The 7,931-nt window shown below is 49.8% G+C and overlaps 1 protein-coding gene across 1 annotated transcript in view; it reads right to left on the bottom strand.

Moving 5' to 3' along the window:
* The window catches only part of PTPN14 (protein tyrosine phosphatase non-receptor type 14), a 171,700-nt gene extending 164,497 nt beyond the window's left edge, over positions 1 to 7,203 (bottom strand). Inside the window, exon 1 of the mRNA XM_007451289.1 lies at positions 6,763 to 7,203. The gene's annotated coding sequence lies outside the window, so the exon portion shown is untranslated. The remainder of the gene's footprint in view (positions 1 to 6,762) is intronic.
* Between the last annotated feature and the right edge of the window lie 728 nt (positions 7,204 to 7,931).

Here is a 7,931-nt window from a genome sequence, read left to right as displayed (position 1 = left end):
TACCGAAAAAAAAAAAAAAAAAAAAGCTCAGGGATGTGATTCATCTCCTCAGATGAACAAATAAGATGTGTATTATAATTAGCACTGATATCTGTTTAACTTAAAATCACTTACAGTCATTAATATGATATAATCTTCCCAGAACACCACACCTCCTATTAAAGAGTAAATAGTAAATTCCACACCAAACTCGGCTCTAAACCTTCAGGTCAGTATTTCAGAAATGCATTTATTCTTTAAACACTTAAAAAAAAAAGTCAACTCCCTTTCATTCTCTGCAAAACGGCATTAATAATAGTACGTACTTCACAGGGCTGTTGAAAAACATAATAAAATCATCGAAAGTGCTGAGAACACTGGGAGAGAGTCCGCACCAGTAAAGGTAAGCCGTGGCTATTTCTAGCCAACCTCCATCAGGGTAGAGATTCTGAACCAAGTAAAATGGGAATCCTGCCAGGAGAAGCTTATAACTCAGTAGGGGAAAAGAGGGAGGTAAACATATATAATATGGTGAGACAGAACTTACCGATAGAGCTAAGTGCAAAGCGCTCTGGAGCTATAAGGAAAGGAATAGCCTAACTGCTCATGGAAGGCATGTTAGGGAAGAAGCTTTAGCTGAAGGCACAGGGACTAAGCAGGTGGCAAAGGGGAAGAGGTCGCTCAGGGTCGAAACGTAAGGAACAAAGGAGAGGGGATTACACATCCCCGAATCTTAGGGCCCTAGAACAGAGAGAGAGAGAGACAGAGAGACAGAAAGAGACAGAGAGAGAGAACAGCAGATGGGAATGGGAAGGTACTCAGAATAAAGAAGCTTTATCATACAGGTAATAAGAAATAAAATAAGAATTTAAATACCATTAAAGATTTGTGTTTTAAAAAGCTCTTTGAAAGAGTAGATGAAGAATATATGAAAGACAGCCTTTGTTTGAAACTCTTGAACAATCCGAAGAGGCAGTGGGGATGGAGGGAAAGGAACAAATTAAGGATATTTTAGAGACACAGACTCAAAGGATCTAGGGACTGACTGGGTCTGTTACTGGGGTTTGAGGATCAGGGTTGGGGGTGCTAACAAAGAGTGACATGTTGAAGAGAACTCCAACTGCCTGGCTTCGGCAGCTAACTCAGCTGATGTCACTAAGACAGGACATACAGAAGCAGCAGATTTTGTGGCAAGAAACTAATGAGTTCAATCTGAGACAGGTGGAATTGGGCATGTATATCAGATAACCAGAAGGAGAGAAGTACCAGATAAACGGAACTGTTTGGAACCAAGCGGAGGGGTCTGGATGGGAGAAGATAGCCGAGCAAACCCATTAAAATGTAAGCATCTAGGGGGCTTCCCTGGTGGCGCAGTGGTTGAGAGTCCGCCTGCCGATGCAGGGGACATGGGTTCGTGCCCCGGTCCGGGAGGATCCCACATGCCACGGAGCAGCTGGGCCCGTAAGCCATGGCCGCTGGGCCTGCGCGTCCAGAGCCTGTGCTCCGCAGCAGGAGAGGCCACAGCAGTGAGAGGCCCTCGTACCGCAAAAAAAAAAAAAAAAGTAAGCATCTAATTCATGCTCGCCATGGGTCTGGCTAGGGATAAGTGGCCACTAAGTGACTCCCAGCCTCTCCAGAGCTCTAAAGCAACCAGAAACAGAATCATTCAAACCAATACAGTGAAAAACTTAAGTGACTACCACCCCAAGGCTGACTGGGATGGATGGACCAAAATGAGATTCCTTGGCTCAGCGATTCTCAAAATGCAGATGATCAAAGGACCAGGAGTGTTAACACCACCTGGGAGTTCCTTAGGAATGCAAATTCTCAGAATCAGAAGCTGGGGTGGTGTGGGGAAGAGCATTAGTCTGTGGGTAAGGAGCCCTCCAGGTGATTCTGAGGCTCACTAGACTTTGAGATCTACAGCCTTAGCTAATGCCCCAATTACTTGACGGGATTGGAGCGTGAAAGAAAGAACTCTCAGGAGACAGGTCTCCAAAGATTTGAGGAAACTATATGTTAGAAAAGGATACACTCTGCACGAAGACAAGCATCAGGAACTTTTGCTAATTTTCAATAGCAAAGCAAAGGAGAGCACGTCAGTGGTCCTCACCGTAAAGCTTTGTAATTGAGGAATATCATTCAGTACTAAAATCTCAAACATTACAAACATGAAAAGGATGCTCTGCTTCTCAGAGGATGCCACACCACCAGCGAACCCTTTCTCATTTTCTCACCAGACACCTCCCTGTTGAGCAACATCGAGCATTTATGGGATGGTCGTCTAGGGTTACAGGATCTCCGGATATGCAACAGGCCTCTGTGTCAAGCTAACTGACCAGATTCAAGATGAAACCCTTGAGCTGGGCCTAATGGAGTCCCCTAAGGAACTAAGCTAAATCACCCACATATCAAATCCTACACACGATTGATCTAAGCATGGCCACAGTATGTTTTTTCCAGTATCAAGGACCATAAAGCAAGTCCAACAAAAGCTTGACTGGAGAGTAAAACAAAACCAAGCTGAGGCATATGGAAGCAACAGGAAAAAGGGAAAGGAAATTAAAACAATGTTAATACGCCATTTATAATCCAACTTAGACACATAACCACCCTTATCCCACAAAAAGGTACTTAGTCACTATTACCTTTTACCCTCAGCTACTCTAAATCCTCATCCACAAGCATTGCATCATATCCTTTCATTCAAAATTATAAATAATTCAGAGATTATTTATTTTTATAATCGGTGTGCATGCAATACATGGCAAAGGCAATGGCTGGTCCTAGCAATGTGATTTCCTCTCCCCTTCCACTGCAAAAATCCCAGCCTGATCTGCATTTTCTTAAACTTTCTCCCTCGACCACTCAAAGGGGTCCTCTCTGACCTGGGACCACTCTGAATCCCGTATGCACGATCTAGCCAATTCTTGACTGTAACAACCCATTCTGCTTCTAGAACAGATACTACCCACCTGCCTTACTGATGTTTTAGGAGTTGTTCCTTTCTTCTAACATTCCCTCCTGCTGGGAGGTTGATACGAAGATCAATGAGTTAATGTTTGCCAAATACTTTAGGCTTCTCTGATGAAAGGCAACGTTAAAGTTCAAGCGACCTGAAGCTGGCAGGACAGGAGCGGCATTGCAGTTGCCTCCTTATACTTGGGCTTCAAAGAAGGAAAGCAGGGCTGCAAAGACACTCATTTGTGTCGATCGGCTAGCTTTTGCACTCTTGCTATAAAGGCAGGCGGATTTATTCTAACATCATTTAATTAACTGGATTTCAACGTTAGAAACACAAGGATCCTTGTATTAGCACTGGACCCTCGTTACAGTAAGTAGTATACAGGGAAAAGAATCCTTTTCTCTGCCCTTGTCTACGTGGCTTTCCCTCCCAACTATCCTACTGCCTGGTCCTGAAACGCTCGACCTCCTCATATATGAGAGGCCAGCAGCTGCCAGCCAACACGTGTGCTTTGAGCCAATAGACCAAAAAAAAAAAAAAAGGGTCAAAGACAAAGCTTTATGTGTATGTTGGCACACATGTGAATTGAGGCTGCTGGGGAAAAAATGACACACACAAAGAGCACATTCATGGCCACATATAACTCCTGGAACATATAAATAGCCATCCTTGACCCAACACCTACTCTGTGAGGGAGGCACTGTTAGCAGAGGGACATACAGCATTACACAGAATTCCCCACAAATATCCTGGCAAGTTAAATACTACTGGCCCCATCTAAGAGATGAAGAAATGGAGACTTGGAAGGGCTGCGAAGTTCGGCCAACATCACACAGCTAAACGATGGCAGAGCTGGAATACAAACCTAGCTATATCTTGAACTCCCAACCCTGGATCCCTGGCACCAGCATACTGATAGCCTGGAAAAGCTGCAAAATATGCTACACACACCCCCTGGACCATTTAATAAGCCCTCCCCGGGGCTCAGACAGGGGAAGAGAGAATTAAATCAATAAGAGGAGACCACAGAGTCTTATTTTAGACATTAACTTTAACCGCTTCTCTACCAAAACTTGTTTGTTTTCCCTCGTTCTTTTTCAATCAGCAAAAGCAGCAATAACTGAATTGACTAAAGAGTTCATCTCATCTCTTTCCCCTGCCTTATGTCTAACAAAGTGCACAGTACTGTTCTGAGGCTTAGAATGAGTTCCAAAAAATGCACAGCATTTGGTGACTAAGTAAAGAAGTTCGAATGCAGGGTCGCAGGTGACAAAGGATAAGAATATGGAACCCAGGTGGGGGACAATGTGCAATCAAAGGGTTTATGTTTGCTTCCCTGAGGCCAAAAATGGAAACCCTTAATAAGGAGGGAAGGCACTGGGAAACCAAAAAAAATTTCATAGTTCTCGACTTCCGGCTCTTCCATTCAGGACAAGTAAGAATCTCCCCGAAATTCTGATTTTACTCTGAATTCTTTAGGTTGCTGCAAGTGAAAATAGTCAAACTGCTCTTTTCATTACAGCTGTCCGTTCCACATGGTCCGCACAAACCTAAATAACTAAAGCATTAAAATTAACTATGTGTTTAAGCCAATGATGGAGGCTGGGCGGCTACCTGGGATTAGCAAGAAAAAGCTTCCCTTGAGCCATTTCTCTCAAGTAGGTCCTATACCTTCAGGAAAACCCTCGTCAAGGGGCTGTTCTTGAGATAAGGTATGGTGTTTGCGGGGAGCTTAGGTAAACACCCAACACTGTAGGAAGTCAATGTTCTCTTCTCACTCTGATGGACTGGCCTGAGGTCACCAAAAGCTGGACTTCTGCCACCTCAGCCAGGACGCAGCCACTATGAATAATAAATACTACAATGCCACTTCAGCCCTGAGAAGAGGCACCCTTGAGAGGCAAACCACGTACAGGAGGCTCCCGTACTATAAAAAATTTTCTAGGCAGGATCTGCTGAATCCTGGACGATTAGGCTACAACAATCTCCTAGAAGACATTCAGTTTTTCATAAAGTTTCAGAGGAAGGGAAAGTCATCCTTCCAACTGTGCTGGGGCAGTAATGACTTGGAAAAGTGGAGAATACTACAACAAACACAGTGACACATACGTGAACTCACTCTGCACAGCATGGCCACCCATTCGGATTAGGCAAAAGAGCACCGTGCTGTTCAGCCCCCATTCATTAACCTATCATTCTAAGGCACAAGCTTTTAAGGCCATCACCAAAAGATAAGGCAACTTTAATACAGGGCTCTGTAAACTACACTATTATCACCTATTGCTGTCAGGTGGCTCTTTAAAAGGGAATCAATACCATTCTAATGAAACCAGGCCTGGGCCAATTAGTGCCAATGAAAATTTAGATGGTCCCACAACTACTGCTTGCTGTAGAAACAGCATCAGGCATGAAGGCTTGTCCAAAAAGAGAGATGTGTGCTCCTCTGGAAGCTACTTGGTTCCTGTACATGCTTCCACTTTAATTTCTGATATTAAAAAAAAAAAAAAAATGCTACCCCGGCTACACTGAACCAACCTGGCCATAAATCCCCCTCCAGCCCCCAGCTAGCGTATGACCTTTTTGTACTTGTCTTTTGGATGACTCTTACTTTGCACAAGCTCTTTCCTCTACGCGAAATGCACTTTCCTAATCGGCCCTCCAGGTGAGCAACACCTCAATCCTCTCAGCTCAGCGCACACCTCGCCCCCTCACCTCCGGACCAAGGCTTCCCAGGCCCTCTCATTACGCTCTACTTCTAGATCAGCCTGAGGGTTTCCTCCGGGAGGCCGCAGTTAGATCTTGTTTTAGCATCTTTGTATCCCCTGTTCCTAGCCCAGAGGGGAAACTGCAATACTAGATTCCTTGAATGAATGGGTGAACTAACCCATTTGAAGAAGTTCACACATTGGTGGAAATCCTGTAACCCACCAGCAGCCAGCAGTCTAGAGATTCCTCACCTTCACAAAGAGCCTGCAACAGCCAGTCCCTGGACAGACTGAAGACGAAAACCCACAATCTCCTTAAGTTGTAGCTGGGGGTGATGGCAACTAGAGGAAGAGGAGAGGAAAGGGGGACAGGGGTGGCGTTACCTCACTGCTCCCTCCAAAAGGTGGAAAATCCCTTACAAGCATTCAAACCCCAGATGTAGCGGTCATGCCAGGAGAGAGGGGAGACGGTGCATTAACACCACCCTCAGAACTTGTTAATACTCAGAACTTCGAGAGTTTGAGGTGGAGACCTGTTCTGAAATTATGCGGCCACAGCTTTTCCCGATGGGCCGGCCCGACCACCCAAGTAGGGGCCAAGAAGCCCTGGGGTTTGGTGGCTAGGCTGGGGCCTAGTGGGAGGGCATGCAAACTTCTCTCCCTCTCAAGATCCTGTCTCCTTAGGGGACAGAGGAGGGTCGCGGAGAGAGTCCCTCTCCAGCCCGAGAGGCAGCAACGTCTTTGGCTTTCATCCTCCGGCCCGCACCGTCTGGGTATCTCCAGCTGCCCTCACTAGGCCCTCTCTGGATCCCAAAAAGGAGAAGGGAATGGGGAAGAGGGGGCGAGAGTGTGATTTCACCACCAACTCTCCAGACAGCGCTCACCTTCCACCTAACTTCCCAGACAAGCTATGCGCCGCAGCGGGCGGCTCCCACCGCCACTTAAAACTCCTGCGGCCCGGCCACCTCGCGCCCCCGCTGCCCTGCCGGGCGTCCCGGGCCGCCGAACCCAAGTCGGCGTTGCCAGCGTTTGCCCAAATCATCGGCAAGGCGCCCGAAGCGCCCAAGAGGCCCCCAACCCCGGGCCCGACTCCCCGCCCCAGACGCCGCTTACCTGCTTACATGGCCCTATCGGTGCCCCGGAGTCCCGCGCGGAAAGGCTGTCCTCCGCGGCGGCGGCAGCGGCGAAACCCCAATTCCCCCAAAGAATTGATTCCAGTGGCTGGCGGTGGAAGGGCGGAGGGAAGGAGCCGAAGGAGGCGAAAGAGGAGGGAGGTTTCCGCCGCGATCCCGGCGCGAGAGTTGGCGCGGGGGCGCTCGGAGAAGGGGAAAAGGAGAACCACCCCGGCTCGGGTCTGTCCCGCCAGAGGGAGGCTGGGACCGGGAGGATGGGCGAGGTGGGAGGGGAAGGACCGCCAGGGGCCACTGAGTGGCGGCCGCTCCCCGAGGACCAGCGCCGGGAGGGCAGGCGGCGGAGCGAGGAGTAGCGCAGCAACCTGCCCCCGGACTGCGCCCGCCGCGCCCGCCCGGGGGAGAAAAAGTTGGGACGAACTTTCAGGGGCCGGGAGAGCCAGAGCGGCAGGAAATGCGAGCGGCCGAGAGAGGAGGGAGGAAGGGGCCGTGCGAGTGGGAGGGGACGGAGCAGGCGCCAGCGGCCGCGGCTCCCCCACCCCCGGGCCGGGCTCGGCGGCGCGGGGGGAAACGCTGGGCGCGCGCCGGGGACGGGGAGGAATGCGGCTGGGCGGGCGCGCGCGGGGGCGCGGGGGCGCGGGGGGCGGCGCGGAAAAGGGAGCCCCAGCTCCCGAGCCCCAGGCGTGCGTCCTTGGGGACGTCACAGCGCTGGAATCTGAGCAATGCCGGGCTGCAGGAGCTCCTTCTGCAGGCCCGGGGGAAGTCGCGCACTTTTAATGTGGTGGCTTTGGAGAAGGTTTTCAAAGGTGAGGGCCGAGCGGGGAGGACTGGGTGAAACTCCCCGGAGTAAGAGACGTGGGAGTGGGGAAGGCAAAGCGACCACAGCGACCCCGCCTAGCGCCGCTCCCGGCGGGGGCGAAAGCGGGGAGCAGGAAAAATCCCACCTAGATCTCCGCAACCTGCAGAGGCGGGGCAGCGGCGGGAACTTGCCCACCCCAACCAGGAGCAAGGACAGTCCATCTATTTGGGGGAACCCTCCAAGCAGGATGTCCCCATGCAGCCACCACACAGGGAAAGCAGACCAGGAGAAAGGAAGGTGGCTTCCCCAAACAGGCGATCTTAAAGTTCTCTGTCCAGGACACCTGGAACCTC

The sequence above is a fragment of the Lipotes vexillifer genome, unplaced genomic scaffold (assembly GCF_000442215.2).
Source record: "Lipotes vexillifer unplaced genomic scaffold, Lipotes_vexillifer_v1.1 scaffold570, whole genome shotgun sequence".
Classification (NCBI taxonomy): Eukaryota; Metazoa; Chordata; class Mammalia; order Artiodactyla; family Lipotidae; genus Lipotes; species Lipotes vexillifer.
This window is presented reverse-complemented; position numbering and strand designations above follow the sequence as displayed.